This window comes from Lissotriton vulgaris, chromosome 11 (genome assembly GCF_964263255.1).
Source record: "Lissotriton vulgaris chromosome 11, aLisVul1.2, whole genome shotgun sequence".
Lineage (NCBI taxonomy): Eukaryota > Metazoa > Chordata > Amphibia > Caudata > Salamandridae > Lissotriton > Lissotriton vulgaris.
The window spans coordinates 675,139,723-675,163,356 of NC_141699.1; the positions used below are offsets into that span (position 1 = coordinate 675,139,723).

General features: G+C 44.3%; 1 pseudogene; it reads left to right on the forward strand.

Annotated features, from left to right (window-relative positions):
- The window catches only part of LOC147683323 (uncharacterized), a 136,216-nt pseudogene that overhangs the window by 108,887 nt on the left and 3,695 nt on the right, over nt 1–23,634 (forward strand).

Consider the following 23,634-nt stretch of genomic DNA (forward strand, 5'->3'; position numbering starts at 1 on the left):
TGGAGTAGTTGGCGCTGACCAAGTGAGACTAGGGATGAGTAATATAAGTGGCCATGAACCACAGTTTTTCTCCATTGTAGTAGGATGGGTGGTATGACACTGTTGTAATTGCCCTCTCTGTCAACCTCCAAGGGTCATATGTGATGCACTTGGACAGAAGTGACTGTATTATGGGAAGTGTCTGTGCGGATTTGTGTGAATAAATAGACCCATAACACTTTTTTGTACAGGAATGGAAACATATATGCTGTCTCCGTGGTCTACTACTCATGTGTTAGTGTAGCTAAAATGTTGGGACGTGTGCACCAAGTGTGTCTGTGTCGTGCTCAGGAATATGTCTGTTTAGAGAATGACTACTTACTGCACCCAAACAAAAACTAGAATGTTGGGGTACAAATGGTGGGTATGCTCAAATTGAAATGCACATCTATTGACTTTCTGAGTCCGAAAAAAGAGAGATTTTATTTTTACACGTTTCTAGGTGAAAGGTGCTCTAAAAGAGTGTTTTTGCACCCACCCACTAGGGTGTCAATCAGTCTATGGATTTCAAGAATCCGGACCCAATATTGTATCTACTACACCCGAGCACACTTGATCATTATTTCTATAATACAATTTAAACATATGTTACCACAGAAGATTTTTTTTAAGATATAGTCCGTTTGTTTCCCATAGCAGAGTATCAAATGACTTAAGTCCAATTTCCCAAGATTCAGCTCAAAAAAAGTACGCTCTCCAATCAGATCTTGTGTATTTTATTTCATATCAAACGTGTGTTGGCACAGCTGCTGTTGTGCCAACACATGTGCATGAGCCCACTGCACAGGGGAGTCCTGAAGACAGCCTGGCCAACCATCTATGCTCATTTGGTTGGACTTTGAGCAGCAGAGAGCTGGTAAGTGCCTGGAATTTATAATGTGCCATGAAGTATGATGTGAGTGGTGAGAGAAATGTCCTATCATGTATTGTTTGTCACCTTTCACTTTATCTGAGTCATGGCCGTAAATTGTATAAGGTCTTTGCATAAGCATACTTTTTGGATCAGGGTGTTGAGAAGGAATTCCGGGACTTGTACTTTTTAGGCCACAAATGAGTAGATTTGCATCACAATTGCATTTCTTAGATAAAATGCACTTGGACATTCATGACTAATGAACTAAGGACCTTATAACAGCTGTTTGCTATGGTGAATAATGGGATTTTAAACTGTTCATTGTTGGTATAATAGTATGAATTGTACCTATGTTGTATCACGCCTGCTCTTTGTGCGTGTTGTTTATCATAACTATTATTTGTTGCTTGAAATAAAGTAAAGGCTTACACTATGTCACATGTCTTACTCCAAATGATACATGCATATCCAATATGTTGTAAATGCACAAATATTTTCAACAATGGCATATATGTAATTTCCAAATTATATATAGCTGTACCGAGTAAGCACACATGAGTTGCACTGTACAGCACAAACAAAGCATTATTCGAAAGCACATTATGGCTCTTACCATCTACAGTGCCTGATGTCCCTAATGAAAAGACAAATGTTTTATGCAAAGCTTTGAAAAAGTTATCTCTAAAGCCTTGCTTTCCAAAGATAAAATTGAACTGTAATGTAAGGTGTATTTATCTATGTTAAACAACATATGACAGTTGATAGTAAGACTAAAACTGTTGAGACTGTGCAGTCAGGGCTGAGAACTACACACATAAAAGAATAGTACTTGCAATATAACTATAGAAGAGAGTATGTGAATACTATTGGAACCTTAAATTACACTAAAGCTGAAGTTAAGGTAAATAAATATTACAGAATATACTGTCCAAATATGAGTAATTATTCACCTTAAAGTCACATCATACCTACTTTTTTTCAAAGTGGGTGTGATGCATACTTAGATCAAGGAACTACAATGTGAGCATTTACTTTATGTTGTGTCTACCTATAGCAAAACCTTTATGCCACCTACATACATTTTATTTATGATAATGTTTCAGTGGATAGGCCTGGCCAGGGAACATCTCTACAGGACCAGGGGCAGTCTAGGACATCCTTGCCTTGCAGACGGGTACGTCCTCTCAATACTACCAGTGAGGAGGAAGACCAAGTACCTAGCAGGGGGAGTGGGCCAACCCGGACACTGACAGTACCATCTACATCTACAGCCCAGTGGAGCCTGATGAGGGTTATGGGAGTTCATTGCGAGGAGCACCACCAGCAAGGGGTATGATACCCCCTTGGACTACAGCAACTAGTGGAACTAATAGAGATGCTGTCCCCCGAGCTGGCCCCACCACCATCCAGGTCTGTCACCCACCCCTCCCTAACTCCTAGGACTCCCATTCTATTGAGGCCTCCAGCTGCACCCCCTGCCACTACTCTCCCTCCAAGTGCCCACAAAGAAGAACAAGTGCTGAAGGAGACATCTGCCTTGACACAACACACCCCTCATGTGCAACCCAAACCCCTGCATGGGTGTTACAACCTGAAGCCGCACCTCACGAGGTTATAGGAGCAGAGGATGATGTCAGTACTGTGTTCTCTCAGGGCTTACAGGAGATAAGGGATGAGATCAATTAGTTTGGAGAGTCACAGTCCAGGCTGCTTGAAAAGATTGATACCTCTATCATTAACTTGAGTGCAGCCATATTGCCTGTGTTATCTCAAAGACCCATCCAGACTACAGTTGGTGTGTTTCCAAGTGTGTCACCAGTGTGTTTCCACTGCTATCCCTCATATTGGCTCCTCCCATCGGGTGTTTGATGCTTTATCAGCTGGCTGCAGCAAGTCCACATGAGCAGAGGCTTTGAATATTATCATCAAAGATGAGAGCAAGGATGGCAAGTGACTGTGTCCCCCCAAACCTGGACACCAGTAGTAGTACTGCATGTAGGATGGACATTGTTTATTGCATTGACCATAGGATTTTGTATTTGGACAACGTTTTGACTGTGGACTACTTTTTTTCTCACCCTTGTATATTGACTGGTTCCCCTGACACTTCCTAACATTGTTTCAATATGTTGCCCAGGGACCCAGTGTTCTGTCCGCCCATTGAGCCCTAGAAGAATCTTTGCATTACTTTCACCCTTTCCTTCTGACAGTTTATTTTTCTATTTATTTGATCATCATTAGTGTTCAATTGAATATTTTAAACAACATAAATATTATTTTCTAAAAACATTGGTCACTCGTTTAATTTGCATTATGTATGTTGCATTGAATGTGGTTAAGTGTATGTCTTTAGGTGGTTTGCTATCCTTTCAACATGATGCATTGTAACATGGATGGTCCTACTGGTCAACATGTAGTACTCACGCACATAATATTGCCATACATGTCCTACAACCATAGTAATCATTTTAAAAACATCAAATCAAACTCATATCCCATAAGAAGTTCTGATGGGTGCACATTTTTGGTTTCAACTGCTTGTAAAATCTCTTGTGAATAAAACATTTTTTTGAAAGGTACTTGCAGCCCACCTTTACTTGCTATTTGTTGGTCTGCTCGTCACTGAGGTTTCCTAGCTTTTCATTGGGTGTAATGTCTTATTATTTCCCGTTGAATTCTGGTGGTTTCCGGTTTCTTTTTATGTATTTTTCACTTTAATGGAGCCTGGACCAAGTACTTCTACATTTTTAAATTTGCATCCCTTTTTCATGGACTTATTTTTTTCATTGTCTTGAAGCTCATTTGCTGACTGCATGCTATTTGTGCCACTGCACTGTTTTCACTATTTGGATTCTTTTAAAGATTTTATTTAGATTCTTTCTACCATTCAGATTATTTGGTGACTGCAGCTCTGTTTTTTTTGGAAAACATCTATATTTTGTATTTCTTTTTGTGTATGGACTTGATTATTTTTTTTTGTTTCTCTTTTCCTCACAGAATTTCTTATTTGGATTAGTTAGAACATTAAGCGTCTCAGATATCTGCATGTAGTGCACGTTTTTATAGTTACAAAAAGAGTGCATGTAACTGTTACATTGCATACAGACTTTGACTTCACTCAAATAATTTTTTTATTGGATTACGTTGTAACTATAACATGCACTAACGAAGCCAATAGGTTTCACCTATACAATATCTCTTAGCTTTGTCAATGTTTTTTTACATGTCGCACAGCAGTAGAGCTGTGGTGTAACAAGGCTTTAAAAAAGTGCTATAACGTGGTACCATTGTCTGTCTCATAGCACTTTTTTGAACTTTAAGCCATGTTGCACAGCAGCTCAACTGCTCTGCAAAATGTAAAAAATCATTGACAAAACAATAGTATTCGTATAGGCGAAACCTATTGGCTTTGCCAATGCTTGGTATATTAATGTATATATTACTGCTGCGTGTATATATATTTACAGTTGTCACAGGGATATCTCTTTTGCTCTGCAATTGTGTCGGCGAGGATCTTTGTGAGGAAGTGTGCATTTTGGGTTGTGCCAATGTGTGAGTGGCTGTGTGGCATCTGTCTGTGCAGGTGGGTTAGTTTGCTCAGGCTGTACAGCTGGAGGGGTGGCTGTACAGGTGGGGGGCTTTACAGGTAGGAATGAGGTGTCTGTAAAGATGGGGGTTCCTGTACAGGTAGATGGGATGCCTGTTTAGGTGGGGGTGCCTGCACAGATGGGGGTTCAGGTGCCTCTACAGGTGGAGGGGGTGTTTGTTCAATTGGGGGGGCATTACAGGTGTGGGTGCAGGTGCCTGTATGGGTGGGGGGGTGACTGTATGAGTGGAGGTGGAGGTGCAGGTGGTTGCACATGGTAGGGTGCAGATGGGTGTGTAGATTCACCTTCATTGGTTGACCGTGAAGGAAGTCTTTGGAATATTTCCATCATTGCCTCCATCTTCATGACTAAATCATGATGTCTTCCACTCTCTTCCCTATACATTTTGATATGGTCTTGTTGCATCCTCGACATGTCTTGGCAACATTTACAACATTGTCCAAGGTACGGGTTTACATTTTAAAATTCTGAGGGAGTCCTTGAAGTGAGTCTGCAATGTCAGACAGAGTAGCCCCTATTGAAAGAAAGTCCTACTGCACATCGACATGTTCTCTGTTGGTCAAGAAAGTGTTACCTCCACAGGCCAACATGAGCATCTGCCATGACCCCCGCCCCAGGTTATGCCCTCTGATATGGCCATCAGGTTCAACAGCATGGAGAGGGGTGGCAGGTGGAAGGTTGACGGGGGCATACATGTTTAAAGGCTACCTACTCCTCACCAGGGGTGCACTCTCCTTCAGAAGTTTGAAAGTAGGCCTGGGATTCACCTCCATGGGAGGAGTGAGTAGGAAAATCTACACTTTGACCTAGGATGTGAGGACTGTATGGGGGTGATGTTTGTGTTAGGAATGGTAGACTCTGTGGCTGCCTGGCTCACTGCTGGGGACCTGTAATCCTCAGACTGGAATAACGAGAATACAATGATGGCCGTTCATGATGTAGTCTTTTGGGCAGTGGGCCAACAATGCCCTCCTCTTCATCCATGTCATCCTCCTAGACCAGCTCCTGTGCATCTTCTTCCTACTCATCGTCGTCTTGCAGAGCAGCGCTGGCTGCCGACAATGCTACTTGTAAGAGGATCGGATTCTCTCCTCAGATTGCCCACCATCCTCTCCTGGAGGATGGTTCAGCTTCCTCAAGTGATTCATTGTTTCTAGGACCTGAAAGACACAGGTTGCAAGATATGAAGTGTTAGACATAATATTGTATGTGCTACAAGGCTACAGGTAAATGCATTTTCTTTGCCTCTATCTAAGGTTACACATGTTATCTGATGTGTGTAAACCTACATGTGATAGCTCAGACTTTAGCAGTAGATCAGACTTTAGCAGTGAGGTCTTCAACAAAGAATTGAATTGAAAAATCATACTCACAAACTCCAGCCACAGATCTCAGTGGTTTTGATATCCCCGTGAGGTCAGCTGATGAACCTGGCTTCTTGAATTTGGGGTGGAAGACATGATCCTCAACCCAGCAGCTTCAGAAGGAAATGACACCTTCATTAATGTTAAACACGATTATTAAGTGAACATGCAGAGTAAACATGGGCATCACTGAATATGTTGGGAAATTCACATAGCACCATTACATGTGTTGAAGAAGATCATTTCAAACAGAGTCGGTCATTATGAACACTATGCAAAATAATAGTTTGAAACAAAAGTTGGCACACTTACCTGATGGATGGATGGTAGTGCGACTATCTCCAAAAGTTGGTAATAGGAGATAGCGATGTTAGCGACTGTTTCCAGTCGCTAACATCTTGGCACGCCCACTTTGCATGTCATTAGTGATAAATATCACTGACATGCAAAGCGGGGCCCAAGATGGTCGTTATCTCCTACTAGCTGTCGCTAACTGGTGTTAGCGACAGCTAGGTAATAGGGAGATCATTTTATCTCCGCTTTCTTGGCTTTTAAAGCCAAAAAAGCGGAGATAAACCCCCTTGATAATATACCCCTGAATTGTTAACAGAGGCATTGTTTATTTCTCGATAATTGAAGATTTCAGAACCCCACAGAAAGATTAACAACTTTCTTGGTGTCTGATCCCTAACTAGTTGTGAGTTCTTGTTCACAGCTTTCATGGTGTCTGATCCCTAAACTAGTTGTGAGTTCTTGTACTACTACATTGTTTTGACACTGACCTGTATAAATTTCCAAGGCAATAAAAAGTTATTCTGCACCATACTTGCTGATTAATAATCAGACAGCTGTTAGTAGAGGATTACATTTGATAAATAATCCTACTCCGGATTTACCTTATTTATTTATTTATTTATTTTTATTTATTTTTGAAATTTTTATTGCGCATACAAATACCCAAAGGTGTCTCGGCGCAGGTGTGGGCTAGCGGGGACCGAAAGCAACAGAATTCACTGGTTGAACAACCATGTCTTTAAAAGCCTACGAAAGCTCATCAGGTTGGGGGCGTTTTTGATAGTAAGTGGCAGAAGATTCCAGAGCTTTGGCGTGGCAACCAGAAAGCGTCTGTCTCCCCAAGATGCTTTCTTGTGCGGGGTACTGGTAGGAGGCAGGTGTTGGCTGATCTCAGCAGCCTTTTAGGGGTGTACAACTGAAATGCCTCGGTCAGAAACTTGGGTCCGACGCCATGCATTGCCTTATAGGCAATGCAGAGGGCCTTGAATTTAATTCGGCTCTCTACTCTAAGCCAATGAAGCTGGCGAATGGCGAGAGTAGTAGGCTGGCGGCGGGGAATGTCTAAAAGAATTCTAGCAGCCGCGTTCTGTATAGACTGTAGCTTAGACAGAACGAGTTTCTGAGAGTTGAGAAATAGGGCATTTCCGTAATCAATTTTGGAAAACACCAGGGTGGTGACTAGGGTCTTCCCAGCTGAGATAGGGAGGTAAGGCAGCAATTTCTTAATTTTCTTTAAAATAAAGAAGGCGGATGACACAACCTTGTTGATGTGAAGGTTGAATGTCAGCTTGCTGTCAAAAATAACTCCCAGGTTTCTCGCCTTTTCCACTGGGACCGGTGGAGAGCCCAACTGGTTGGGCCACCAAATGGGGGACCATTCAGGGGAGAGATTGCCAAAGGTCATAACCTCGGTTTTGTCCGAGTTAAGCCTCAGGCAATTGGAGGACATCCAAGTACTGACGGCGAGCATGGCCTCCTGGAAATTGGCTGCCACCACTGGCCCGTCCTTATGGATCGCCAGCACCAGTTGGGTGTCGTCTGCATAGGATGTCAGTCGCACCCCGTGGGCCTTTATTACCCTCGCTAAGTCCGCTATGCTTACATTTATGTACCATTCCCCACAGCTGTGCTATTTGCACTCTATGTATATTGTTGATAAAATGATTCTGTTCTGGGCAATTAGGCAATCAAAGTTCCTGAGGAGGCTAATTCCTGTTCCTTCCATTCTGTTCAGTACTGTGAAACGTTGCAGCTTGCCATACATTGCAATCCGCAAATTATGATCACAAGCAAGCCAAAATGTTCAAGGGATAATCTAAGTATTCGCTCACAAGAACGTCCACAAACTAAAGATGGGCATCCAGATGTTTTTGCAAACCAAGTTTCTGAATAAATGTGCTAACAATTTAGAGCCATTTATCAATGGGAAGTTGTAAAAAAATTCAAAACTTTTAGGTCCATCACAACACAAAGGCTATTCTTTATCTACAGAAGAAATATATGTAGGTACCTTCAGAAATGAGTGCCTTGTGAAGAAGAATTTGATGAAAAACTGCTAGGTTTGTATAAGAGAAGAGAAAGTACCAATGTGGGATATTGAGGCTAAATTTTAACAAATACATTTGTATTATTTAGGAGCAAAAGGATGAAGCCTAATATCCATTTCGAGCACCAAAGCACAATGTTTTGCTACTACCTAAAATGACAACTCCAAATAGGGAATCACAATTTGCAATTGCCTGAGCACATGTATCAAGCATTTCCTAAATGCAAACTGGGCATTTAGGAAATGCTATTACCATTGACTCCAAGTTTATAGTAACCATGTGCATTTTTTGAAAATTCACAAGGCATTTTTCAAAGTGCCATGTAGCGCACACAAGGGGCATGTGTGAGCTTTACAAGATCACATTTTGTGGGGGTGGCTCAGAAGGGTCCCAGGCCCCCGAGTACCCTTGGTATTGCATTTCGTTATTTGCGATGACCAATTAGATAATCCCAAATTAGGTAATGCAAAACCATGCGAACGAATGGGGTAGCATTTCGTAATAGCGATTCCCTAATTGCGATTGCGACTTTGTAGGAATCACTATTAGGGAATTGCTATTTTCTTAAATATGATTTTGCAATCCCTAAATAGCGATTACTTAAAACTTGCTATTTACGGAGTACAAAATGGAACTTTGATGCATGTGACCCATATACTTTTTGCCTAAATTGTCCGTGGTAGTCTGTACAAAGAAAGAAGTACCACCAATATGATTCTTCCTGATGGACTGGGATGCGTCCCCGAGTAATTACCAGTGACTGAAATAATTCAGTCATTTCATCCATCACTTTTAGTATACTTCTTTGTAGAATGAACAATATGGTTACCCGAAGTCTGGTTTATACTGCAATTATTTGGACTGAATATGGTTTTGCACAATACACATTACTGAGACTTTCTCTGGTAAGTGTCTAGGTGTGAAGACGTATGGTTGCCAATGGAATATGATGCTCAATCCTTGGCCATGTTGCCTCAATGAAAAAGGCACATGTCACTCAACTGTCCCTATTATATTGTTCTCATGAAGGCACTTCTGCTGCAATCCATATTCTACTGTGCACAGCTCTGTTTGGCAGTAACATTTATGTTTTACAAACACAAATAAAAATGTGCCTAACAAAAATGAATGTGTCCACATGTAACACAACTGGTGCTCATGTGAAGTGCTCAGATAACTGATTTCGTGTCAAGTTCGCACTATATAAAACTTAAACAAAAAAAATGCACAACAACAGACATTAGAAAGGTCTAAGGTCTAGTAGCACACAACATAGACCATAGTGAAAGCTCTGAACCTGCATTTAGACCGCTTCCTTGTTCACCAATGAAGGTACATTGTCTCAGTTTTCCCTCTTTTATTGATGGGAAATATGCCTGTCATTTGCTCCCTCAAATTCACTGAGAGCAGTTGATGATACCGAGTACAGCATTACAATTGCTTATTAAGCCCCTCTTCTCTGTCTCCATATCAAAATTCCAAGTCAGGGTAAGAAGGACACTTTTCTTTTGGCATGGAGACTATACGGTCAAAGCATAGACCATCATTATACTTTCACCGTAAAAGAAATAAATCACTGGGCCAGTTTACAAGAATTGCTCTGGAGGTGCACTGGCAGTGTGTGCCTGATTTCTGCACCCCTGCAGCACTGTCTTACTCACGGGCCCTCAGATGCTTGTGCACCCCATCTATGATCCGTATTGCACTAGCACAGATTTTGCAGACATAACGGGCATATTTACAAGCCCCAATCGCCACCGCCTCAGGTGGTGTAGTGCTAGTAGCGCCATTTCCCATATGTGACGCCAAGCCACTTCACATGGATTAACGCCACCTTGTAAATATGTCCTTTTCTGCCACAGTGCTCTGCGGCAAAGGCGTGTGCAATGGATGTTTCTATGGATGTTCCACTGCAACACCAATTGCTTTTTGGTGTTGCCCCAGATTTACAAGGCTGAGGCAGCTCCAAAAACAGTGTCAAGCTAACACCATAGATTACCAGGTGTTAAAATGGCGATATAAGGAGAAATCATTCATTTCTCCTTGTATTTTGCTCTTTCCATGTGTGCTGCATTCTGGGGCACACATAGAAAGAGAAAACTGCCATGAATGGTTGTTTATGTGCAGGAAGGTGTCCCTACCTGCACATCAACAATCACCTCTGCAACACAGGCACCCTTGCACCAGAGCTAGGGGAAACAGAGGCGTGCACCGTATTCTGATGCTGCTGATTTTGGGGCAGCTCCGCACCCTGACATTTTTTTTAACTATGCCCGCAGTATCAAGGGGTTGTTCCCTCACTTGCACGAGGGAACTCCTTTGCCCCTGCACTTCCGTCACATAATATGTGTCCAAAGGAAAACATGCTCTTTGGGGGCTCAAAGCTTCAAACCCTTTAGAAATTTGTAAAACGTTAATGTGCCCAAAGGTTGACTTTATAAAGGAGGGATGAGGATTCCACAGAGTTCATAAGTACACTTGTGGATGGGCTCAGCCACACCTTGATCACACCTGTGAGGAGGATTTTGGCTCCTCTCTATAAAATCAGGATGGTCTGCTGGCAGTGAAATATACAGCGGCAGTTTGAAACCACTGTTCCATCTTTCACTGATGTGCTCTCTCCAGCACAAGTGTGAACATAAGAGTTTATATGTGCGCATATTATCACACATGCAATCCTGATTATGTCCCTGGCACACCATCTGAGTGTGCAGCAGGCCCAGACCAGTGCACTATGACATCACCACATGGTACTGCATGCATTGTGGTTCATTTACACAAGATGTGCACAACCTTAAAAATTTCTAGATTCACACAATCAAAACTAGAGGTTTGCTTGGTCTTAGTGGGCGTAGGCAAGAAGTGCCATTCCTAGAATATTAAAGAGAGATGTGGGGAGTATCGAGATGGCGTGCAGCGATGCAAGATGGCCGCCTCCTGAATAGCTCCACGACATCGAGCTACGCTTGGAGAAGAAGGGATCTTTTTTTCAGCGCTACAACACGGAAAGGACGATTTTGTGCGTCGAAGACTGCCTGGGTTGCTGAGCCAAGTTTTCAGACCGGAAAACGGTCTGTTAGACACCTTTTTCATACTATTTTGCCTCGCCTCAGTGCTTCCTAATTGCGCGGCTGCCATTTTGTGTATTCCTGACGCGTTATTTGTCACGGCCGCAATGCCAGTTTTTGGTGACTATGAACCTATTCTTCATTAAGGCATTCGCTTTTTGATTGCCTACCATACCAACCGTCTTACTCTCTCACAACCATTCTTTCCTTGAATCTCTGGACTCTACCATGAATACTTTGTCAATTATATTTCTATTTTCGTTGAAGACCAAGATCTTTCATTAGTTTAAAATGGAATATTCTAATCTGCAACCGCCCTGGTGAGCTGAAGATTTATAGCACTGGTAAAAGTAAGACCTCCAGAATAAGGACATGTTTGTACAAATGTGTTACAGGATTTAGAAAAATAGTTCAGTCCTACAGTATACATAAAATTGATTGACACATTTTACCATAGGAAATAAGGGTGGCGTGAGTCAGTTGTAGGTTGTGCCGCAGCATTAATGAGTTTAGCTCTTACTTCTCTATTTGGAGCATTACAGGATAAGTACCTATAACCTACAATTCTGGCTCCATTGCACTTTCCTTTCTCATGCTTACCACAGGCTACTTTTAACCACTCTGGTTGGTCATCTTTGTTGTGCAAATTTTTTGGGGCACAACGCATTGAAACTACGAATTTCAACACCGTTTTCACTTCTCCCCCTAGTTTTTGTGGTTATTCAACCTTCAAGTATGGATTCCTCGTTACCTACCAAGTCTCACGGAGCATCTGGTTCCAACATTAATAGCCACAAGGATTCTACTGGTAATGTTAATAAACCCGCTAAGAGAGACCCATCTTCTCCAACAAAGTCTCCTCTCCCGCTTACTTTGGAGGACATAATGGATGAACTACGCAATATCTGACCATTTTAGAACAGAAACAACGGCAACACTTCAAAGAATTGAGGAGAAATGGTCTGGCTTAGGTTCTCGGCTCTCGGATGTTGAGCAAAAGATAAGTGATGCACAAGGCGTAGTTGCCAACGTAGCCTCTCCTTCTCATGAGGTGGAGCAACTGAAGAAAACTACAGAAGAGTTGGAAAATCGCAATAGGCGCATTCCGTATTCTGGAGGGCTCCAAAGGTTTTAACATGATCTCCTTCCTGAAATCTCATATTCCTCAGATGGTTGGTTTGCCAAAATCAACTGATCTCAACATCCAAAGGGCTCACAGGCTCAGCTTCCGGAATTCCTCCTCCTCTAATAAGCCACGAGGAATCATTGCTTACTTTCCACTATTTTCGGATATCATGGTGACTCCTAATGCAGCTAGACAACACAAACAGATGCTCTGGTCTGGTCACAAAATCTTTTTCAGCCAAGATGTTTCCAAACCCACCACCAACCGTCGCAAGGAAGTTCTTGACCTTAGAACCACTCTGCGCTCCATGAATGCCCCCTATGGACTTACCCATCCCTGTTTCTTCAATGTTACATACCAGGAAAGAATTGATTCTGTTGAAGACCCAGCTGAACTCAGGAAATGTATCCATACTCACAGTGGAGAAGCTATGGCATTGAGCAAAACTTGAATGTTTTTCTTATATGCTCTTTCCTTTTTTATCCATAGGCTCCCCCTTTGTGTCTTGTTAGGCGATGCTGTTCGTTTCGGCGCTGTTTACCTGTCTCGTTTTGTAGTCTACCTTTGTTGTGTTATCCCCTTCGATGTTCGGTAAGTTCCCTCCTTTTATGTACCTTTACATTCACAAACATAGTTCTCTCTAAACTTTTCTGATTTTTACAGTTATCTTGCTCGGTGTCCCTCTTGGGGCTGTGTTTGTTCTCCTCGCCCCCGCCCCACACCCACTTCAATGTTCTTGTTTGTGGTCATTTTTACTGAAGTCGTTCGACTTCTTGTCATCTTCTCTCTAGTTACTCCTTTGAGGAGACTGTGTTCTCCTTGTACTATGCTTTTTCTACCTCTGTTGTGTATCTTTACTCCCTCTTTGGTATCTCCTTCCCTTGCCTCTCTGTTCTTGATTCCACTGCACCTCTTTCTTTTCATTTTATGCTTAAAGTACTTAATTGCTTTCACCCTTGTTTGTTTTTTTGCTCACATCAAACTAGTTACTCTACTTTTCTTCCTCCTTGTTATTTCCTATCCTTTGCTCCTTATTGGTTTTTATTGGTCTCTATTTTATCTATCTTTGCTTATTTTCGACATTGGCATTTTTTTCCACCTTTTTTTCCACTCATCCTTCAAGTTTCATATACTTCCATGATTATCTTTGCATACATTTTTTTCTGATGAATGCCTCCGAATAATTTCATGGAATGTTAAAGGTATTCGCAAACCTGTTAAAAAACAGAGAGTTTTGTCTTTACTTGCCTCCTTAAACAATGGGTAGGAGATGTCTTCTGTTCCATGGCAGTGAATAATAACAACGGTGCAGTTATTTTATTTCATAAGTCACTAAGGCCTAGATGCAGGTAATTTTATTTTACTACTTCCTAAATACCGAATTTTACCGATTCGGTATTTAAGAAGTGGTAAAATAGAAGGGGGGGGATGTAGGTATTACAGAATCGGTAAATATCGAATCGTTAAGATTCGGTATTTACCGATCCTGTAAATACCGAATCCGTAAAGCCCATTGATTCCTATGGGCATTGAAGCCCATAGGAATCCTTGGGCATTACCGAATCAGTATTTACCGATTCGGTAAATACCGATTCCAGCAAGGGTGCAGGGGGTGTCACTTTGACACCCTCTAGCACCCCAAATACAGGCATGTGTGCCATGTGGCACACAGACATGCCCTAAGGGCATGTGTTTGTTTCACATTGCACAGGTGTGCATGCACAGATGTGCATGCACACCTGAATTCGGTATTTTACCACATAATAGGATTGTGTGGTAAAATACCTACTCTTAAGGCCTGTGGCACTCTTAGGAGTGTCACCTACATATGGATTTACCGATTCGGTAAATATACCGATTCAGTATTTTACAGAATCGGTATATTTACTGAATCGGTAAAATTACCGATTCTTAAAATAACATGCCCCTACATCTAAAAACCCTAATACCGGTCGGAAATGGCAGAAATCGGCCGTTTCTGACTGGTATTAGGGCTCCTACATCTGTCCCCAAATGTTTTTTTTAATATAAAGATACTAATGGTAGATGGCTTCTTTTGAATCCTAAAGTTAACAACACTCAATTCTCTTTTTGTAATGTGTATGACCCTAATGGTATTGACTTACCTTTTTGGAATGATTTTTCCACCCTCCTCTCCTCCCATGCCACTGATAATTTGATTGTGGGTGGCGATTGTAACCAACTTATGGATCCCTTCCTAGACTGGAAATCTCAACTCAAGTATATTCCAAACAAGATGCAAAAGTATTTTCATAAGGCTATCACCTCTAGAGCACTGGTAGCAACATGGAGAACCTCTCTCCCTGACGTCTTAAAATGTTGCTTTTTCTCTCCATTCACAGGTCTCACTCCTCCATTGACTATATTTTTCTCACACAGCCAGTTCTTCAATTCATGATTAATTCAGTGACTGGTTCCATTCTCATCTCATATCACGCCCCGTCATTTTAGATATTGATTATCCCTCACCTGCCCCTACATCCCACCGATGGCGTTTTAGCAATTCCCTTCTCCTGGATTCTCAATTTGTGGAACAATTCACGCTTTTTATACAGACTTAGTCTCCCGGAAAAAAAAGCACTTATTGAATCAACATCCATCCTGAAGCAAATTAAAGCCCTAGCACAACTTCACCACTAAGGCAGGAGGATCTTTAGCCAAATATCATAAAATCAAAAAACAGAAATTCAAAATTGTGGCCATTACAGATAACTCTGGAGTTCGGCAAATTACAGATGCTAAGATTTTTGATTGCTTCAATGAATACTATACTTTCCTCTACACCCTGGAATATACCCCTTCTCCCAACCAAATTGATTCCTTTTTCCGAACTATTCCTAAATCTCCTGATAACCACATTGATCTCACATCTTTGGTTGTTCCTATCTTGGAACAGGAAATCAATAATGCCATCAACCTCATGCCTAAAGACAAAACACCTTGCCCAGACAGTTTTACTGTTAGTTTTTTTCTTTATTTTAAACAACTTCTTGTCCCTCAGTTGCTCTCATTGATTAATCACTTTCTTACCACCAGTGAATCACGAGCATCTTTCACCCAGTCAAAGCTATGTATGATTCCGAAAAAAGATAAAGACCCTCCCTTTGTAAAAATGATTGGCCCATTTCCCTGATTAAATCAGATTGTAAAATCTTTGCTAAATTACTTGCCCTCCGTATTAAAAAGGTTATCCCTGACCTCAACAATATATACCAATCAAGGTTCGTCAAAGGACGATCTATCACAGATAAATTGAGAACCTCCCTCAATATTATCCACCTGGCTTCTAAAATAGATTCACCAGTCGCTGCCATTACATTAGATGCTGAGAAAGCATTTGATAGGGTTAATTGGGAATTCATCTTTGGCACATTGAAATGGTATGGCTTTAGCCCTCCTATTATTAAATATATCCAGTTGTTATATTCTGCTCCCTCCACTTCCATTTGGGTGAATGGTTGCCAATCTAAATATTTTCCAGTCCTTAGGGGTACTAGGCAGGGATGTCCTCTTTTCCCACTCTTATTTGTTCTTGCTTTAGAACCCTTTTTAGAGAAACTTAGACATTCACCACATTATACAGGTTTCCAATTTAAAAATATCGACAATAAATTTACTGCATATGCAGATGATATTTTGTTATATATCTCCAAACCGTCTACTTCTCTACTGGCCTTCTTTCCCTTTTTACAAGATTATCATATTGTTTCTGGCTATAAATTGAATATCGATATATCCGAAGTTATGCCTTTAAACAAGCACTGCCTCTCCCATATGTTGTATGACACAGGTTTAGAATGGAATTCCAGAAGTATCAAATGCTTAGGTATTCTTTATGCTAACACCAGTAGGTAAACTATTAAAATGAATCTTGCTTACATACTTAAAAAACTCTTAGCTCTCACTGAGAGCTGGTCCCCTCTCTTCTTATCCTCGTGGGGTAGACTAGCTACAATTAAAATGATGCTTCTTTGGATCATCAATTTTTATCTTTCTATGCTCCCGGTCTGTCTCCGACTTTCCCTTTTACGTACCATCAACTGTTCTTTGACCAAATTTCTTTGGATCAACTGCAAAGCTAGAATGTCACTCTCTCGTCTCCAACTACCCAAAGAGTTAGGAGGAGTCAATTTCCCCGATCTCAGACATTACCACTCTGCATTCACTCGGAAACAAATATGGACCCTTTTAACTGAATACACACGTACATCTATAACTGCCTGGAGCTCTTTAGAACAAGCTCAATATACACCTTTTTCATTTATCACAGCTACCTGATTATCCCAACCCCCAAAGTGTTTCTCCTCACTTATCTTTACTCACTCCAAAGCACTTGCAACCTCTCTGATTCAAACACATCTTTCCTCTACAGACCAACTTTCACGCACTCCAGTCTGGTATAATAAACATTTAAAGATTAACATCAGAGCTCTATTCTGGAAGGAATGGATTGACAAAGGTATCTTTACACTCGATCATTTGTTGAAAGATGTGTTCTTCATGGACTTTTCGGATATCTAAAAGTCTTATGGTATCTCTTCCACAAATGCCCGTCATTATCCCTTACTCCTTACTTAGGATGTCCCTGTCTCGTCTATTCTCCCAGGGTTGTTCCTCTGATACATCTGATCAGATCTCCTCCCCCACTTGATTTCTCTACCCAATTCAAATCAGCTGTTATATACAAGATATTATCCTGTTCTGTTGATGCTAGAATCAAATCCTATTTAGAACTTCTATGGGAACGGGACTTGGCCCAGGACTTTTCATTCCAAGCATGGGACTCTATTTGGGCAAAAATCAATACTTCTTCACGATCAGCAAGCACAACGCAGACTTTATATTACTTTTATAATAGACTTTTTCTCACGCCTACTAACCTGCACAAATTCAGATTGTTAGATTCCAAAAAATGTTGGTCAAGCTCCCACGTTAACAGTGACTTTGCTCATATGTTCTTTCATTGCCCTTTGGTTAAATCTTTTTGGTCTTGTATATGGTTGAAATTGAATGAAATATTATCCACCAACGTTTCTTTTAATATTGTACATTTTTTTGGGTAGCGCTTCACCTATCTGTGTTGCCCAGAGTAATGTGGGTAAATGTATTGATTTGTTTTTAGCTATTTCCTTTCAGATCATCACCAACTGGAAGGATACCACAAAAATGTCTTATCAAGCTTGGTGGAACTTGCTTCGTCACCATCACAGGCTTGATCGTGCCCATGCCACTTTACTAACTTTGTTGATCAAAAAAGACTTCCTTTGGTTACCACTAACCTCTTTTCTTTCCAGGTTAGCTGCTTGATATCTATGGTACATCTTTTCTTTTTAAATATTCATATTGTTTAAATATTTCTCACTATTCTGTATAGTTGTTTTTATATTCTTATGTATACCCCCACCTTCTCCCCCCTGTTCTTTTTTCTCTTCTTACTGCTTAGCTTAGCTTAAGCTTAAAATCCCAAAATGATTAAATGCATATGTATATGAGGGTTGTTATTATCCTTATAGTCAGTTATCTATTTTACTTCATTTTTTTGCTCATGCTACATGACCATGTACTGATGTTTTACTTTGTTTATTACCTTAATAAAGCAGTCTAAACTAAAAAAAAAGAGAGATGTGGGGTGCACACTGAAGGCCTGCTGGCTCCACCCCCCTATGCAGTATCGAATTTGAAGTTCTTTATGATTTTTGAACTCACAGTCAATTAAGTTTTCGAGGTCCAATGTCGAGGACGCCAGTCACGCAAGTATACTGGTTCGTCTTCCGATTACCTAGACTTGACTCCACACAGAGTGCTGTGCTGCTTGAAGGAGTGAGATCCGAGCCTGTGGGGCAGATGATCCTGCCTGATCCCTCCAGGGTACACTCTGGTCTCTCCCTACTACCCATTAGGAGCTGGGCAGGAGCTCTGGTTCTTCACCCTCTCTAGGGACAACTCAGACTGCAGACTCTGAAAAACATGTCTGGGTAGGAGAGGGGGGTTAGACGAGGAGCAGGTTAAATTCCGCAATGCTGCTGCCTATTTCTCATGGCAGAAGGATTTTTACAAGAATGTCATGAAAGAAATTAAACAGGCTGTAAATCCTCAATCCTGATTCTTTACCCAGGATCTACAAATGGAACGATGTGTATGTACGGGAAACCTTCGAAGCCAGGAGAACAAACATAAATGAGGGGATTGGCTCTTCTCACCCAACTGTCAGTCCTGGAATATCATTTAAAATCACACACAAGGAAAAGTCCTTTTGGAGCAACACAAAGTCAGAAACACTTGCAGTTCCTGTTCTCCCATTATCTCTGCTGCCTTCTTGGCGCCAGAAGAAGAGCTAGAGCTGTATCCCATGAACCATCATGACTCTCAGCAAGAAGGGGGGCGTGGCTGAGCACGCAATGGTGGCGTACATGCCTGGGTAGAGCTCCGTAAGAAGCTCCCCTACCACAGGCCATTTCCCCACAAAACGTATCCGTTTTGGCCTGAAATCGTCGGCGAGGGAGTCTCATGCACCCTAAACTCGGCTGATGAAGTTTGCAACTGTTTGCTCCAACCGAACCGCCCCGGCGGTGGGAAGTCTTGCGCACCCCGCCAGCAGACGCTCCAGGCCGGCGTGGGGAAACACCTGAGGTCAGGGACCCAACTAGCCTGCTAGGCCCCGCGGCGGTAAACTGAGACCCAAGAATATCAACGGGCCCTGACCACCCCCTACGCCCGCCTCAGGGGACAGAGGTGATACCGATGGAGGCGTGATGATATTGACCCCCCCCCTCTGACTCCCATGCAGAGAGGTTCGCGACCGGGGACCCCCAGATGCAGCTTGGTACGGCATTGTAATCACTGGATTTCGCCTAACGCTTGCTACGAGAGGACCTGAGACGCACCTCCCTTACCTGGCGGGAGCTGGAATCGACTACTTGCTCTGAACAGCTCAGCTGAACCGAAGGTACGACGCCCTCGTCTGTGGCCGCTTCCGGTCAGTGTTGACAACCAACTGAGGCCAGGGATGCGTCCTGGCTGCTGGGCCCTGTGGAGATGAGCCGCGGCGGGGATCGCTGGATGCCACAACAATACTGCGCCCGGCGGTGAGTGGCCGCGGTCTTCCCTGCCACGACAGAGACTTAGGTCGCCTGTGGCTGGGGGAGGCGCTGCGGGGAAGGTGTTGCGCATGGCTTCCCCTCCGACTGATGAGCGAGTGGGTTCGGGCCTAGACCTCCGCCTACACCGGCGGCGCGGACGGCGACACGACAGGGGGGATGAAGTTGGGACTCTCTCTGGGTCTCGCCCTGTCGCTTGCCCATCTCTGGCGCTGACGCACTTTTGGGGCACTACATTACACGGACCCAGCCCTGAGCCCAAGTGCATACTGAAGGCCTACCCTACCAGTGGACCATGAACATGTTCCAGGCGCCCGATCCTCTGGACCGTAGTTCTGTGGTAGCAGTCACGGACCCTGATGTTGTTGTGACACTGCTGTGGTGCTTGCCCATGCACACTGTGATCTCCCTAACGACTGAGGTACAAGTGCGCCCGAATACAGACGTGGCTACGAGATGCACAGAGGAGCTGACGCATGAGTTAGGAAGTGGGAGAAGAGACGCTGAAATCCACTAGCTGTTCTCACTTGTGCGCTGCAGGCGCTACCTGCTGCGGCGACGGGGTGTGCACCTGGCAGATAGGGTCTTCCCGCTTGGACTGCGCCCCCCCCTCTGCACTGGATCCCTGAGCAAAGCATCTGTTCGCCGACTGGCTGCACAGCTGGCCCCTCCTTGCACCTGGGAACTGGGGCGAGTGACTCGGAATTGATACACCTTCCAGCAACGGCCGGCCTCACCGTAGGCGTAATTACGGCGCTACCGCAGGATGAGGTAAACTTAGGCTCCTTTGCAGTTGAACTGCGTCGCCCCATTGGCAGGCCCTTCTTCGCGGGCTGCATAAGATGATTCTCTGGAACATACCCTTGACTAATCATTTCGGGGCCTCCCATGTCTGTGGGACCTAAAACGAGAGCTGGAACCAGCGACGCGCAGGTGAAGGGGAAGATGGCGAAACAGGCTGAAATGGACCAAACCGCCTCCAAGCCGGACACGAAGTTGGCGGCAATGGAACGACTGGAGGAGTAGATGCAGCTGACCCGCACCTCCTTAGAGACTAAGATTGACAGCGTGGCCATAGATCTGACGCACCTCCAAGCTGACCACAAAAAACTCTTTGAACGGACGACAACCCTGGAGACTGCAATGACAGATCTGTCTCCCAAGATCACTCAGATGGACAAACATGTTAAAGATCTTCTTAACAGGGTAGAGTTTCTGGAAGATCGCGCAGAGGATGCGGAAGGGCGGGCGAGAAGGAACAACGTCCGCATAGTGGGTCTGCCGGAGAGGTGGGAACCTAGAGAAGCACCGGAACACATGGAGCAGTGGCTCAGAGACATTCTCCTGGAAGGTACCCTCTCGCAGCACTTTGTTGTGGAGCGAGCCCACCGTGTGCCGGCCCGACCTCCCCCTGAGGGCTCCAACCCGAGGCCCATGCTCATACGCGTATTGAACTATCGCATTTGTGACGCCATTCTGAGTGAGGTTAGAAAATTGTCCGAAGTCAGGGTTGACAATGCCAAAACTATGTTCTTTCCGGACTACACTGTACAGGTGCAGCGTCAGCGACACTCATTTTTGGAAGTGAAACAACGGCTCCGCTGCCTGGCTCTTAAATACTCCTTGCTGTTCCCTGCCCGCCTACGAGTCGTGGCCCAAGACAAGACACACTTTTTCAATACCCCGGAGGTGGCTGAGGCTTGGCTCGACTCGGGCATTGACAACGAACCTAGTGGGATGCCCATGAGACCGCGCCCAGACAGAGGGGCTTGACGGCGCCGGCGCAGGAGGCCCTCAACAGTGAATTCAACGCGTAGAGAGACGGACGTGGGCCCTACCCCTGAATATCGACAAAACGAACAACAAGAGGCTCTCCGCATGGTGGTGGAGATCAGTGGCTCATTGACAGAGGACCCTGCCCCTGGAGTCAGCCCTGAAGGTCTGGTGAGTGACGATGAGTACCTTTACGGATTGACAGATTCCCAGGTGTCAGCGGATCTCCCGGATGTAACACCACAGACCGCTGATTTGATCCATTGACATTGCTTCAGTATGAACGATCAGCCACTGGGACACAAAGAATTATCTGCGGCATATGAGCTACTGAATTTGTAGGTTGTTGAGGAGCTGCTGGTAGTGCTGCAAAGGTGCAACGGCGGGGTCTGGTTCTGGACGCTGTGAATCAGAGCGCCGAATCTAACATCGGTGCCCTGTTATGGACGATCCCGCTACTGGTGAGTTCCGAGATTGTGTGGGGGGGGGGGCGGATGTACCCCCCAAGAGGTGAGAGTCTACCCACGCCCCGCCCAGTGCAACTGCCGATCACTTGGCTCAAGACCTGCTCGAACTGACTGCCCCAAACACCGGGAACTCTCGCTGATGATGATGGGCTGTATAACAATGACTGCCTGTGAAGGGGAGATTACACCCTCACCCTACTTGCATGAACCCTTTGTACAATTAATACAAAAACTCAGTGAACCCCCCTTGAACTTACGGACAGTTAGTGCTCACTAGAGCGTTTGGACGACGGCATGTTTCGCTGTCGACCTTTTGGAATTGTGGTTATGTTTTCCATGTTTATGAGACTGGCGCTTTTTTCCCTTCCCCCTGATGTGTGGTTGCAGGGTGGTGGGACAATGCGGATGAAATACTGTGCATCGAGTGACAAGCTGATCTGTTGTGCTGCTGGTCGGGGTGCTGTGGGTGGGGGGTGGGATGAGGGGAAGCGGTGTTGCAATGTCTGCAGTTAAATTTTGCACCTGGAACATGCGTTGTATGCATACCTCTCACGCCGTTACCAGGTACAGGTAGCGCTGTTACAACAGACGCACTTGACAGATCTGGAGGCACACACACTGCGCCGCCGGTGGAGGGGGCTTTGTATGCCACAGGTTTCTCAGCATATGCGCGTGGAGCTCTGATATGGATTCGTCCAGGGGTCCCCTTTGCCCTCACTCACAGTAACATAGATGTCAACGGCAGGTATGTGATCCTTCAGGGTAGATTGGATGAGCAACATATAGTCATAGCCTCTGTTTATGCTCCCAACACTGATCAAAGACGTTTCCTTACACGATTATCGATGGCGATAGCACCATGGCCGGGCGTGCCGCTCTTGCTTGGAGGCGACTATAATAGTGTTCTCGATGTCACACTGGACCGATCACTCCCCCCTCTGGCAAACGCGCCGATGCTTGGAGCGTCGAGAGCGTTCGCTGACTGGGCGATGCAATGGGATCTCCGTGATGACTGGCGTAGTCGCAATCCCAATACGAGAACTTATTCGTATCACTCGGGCGCCCATGCACTACATGTCAAACTCGACAGATTCATGTTATCTAGTGACCTACTGCCCCATGTCATCGACTCCTGCTATCTGGGTCGCACTCACTCAGACCACAACCCTCACACTCTTGACTTTGCCCGGGAACGCCCGCACCCACCGATCCCCACATGGCGACTCCAGCCAGATGTCTTATTAGACACCCCATTCCGGGACAGACTCTCGGCTCGCATTTTACAATATTTTGAGGATAATACTGACACTACGTCCACCCCACAGGTTGAGTGAGATGCGTTTAAAGTGGTCACATGAGGTCATTGCCTGGGCACGCAGGCAGGAATGAGACGCCAAGTGGACATAGACTTGACGATGGTAGAATCCGCCCTACTGGACGGCGAGCAGGAGGCAGCGGAGGGTGACAATACGAGGTTAGTGAATGCCCGCGAGCAGCATGCACGCCTTCTGGATAAACTGAAGAACTTAAACTATGCTGCACTCTCGGCACGCATGCATCACGCTGGGGATAAGCCAGGCAAGCTGTTGACGTGGCTGATAAGACGTGATACCCAGACGTTGCCGGTGCTGTCAATCCGCACCACACAAGGTGCCGTGGTCTACACACAGAGAGCTATACACGAGACCTTTACGGGTCATTACGAGAATCTGTACCGTTCCTGTTCCCGAGCCACTGGAGATGATATCTTCCGGTACCTGTCGGCACTACCGATACCAGCGGTCACTAATGCACAGCGCGAAGAACTGGGTGCATCACTCACGGCGGAGGAACTTCGGGCTGGTATATTCTCCCTCTCCAACTGTAAAACCCCAGG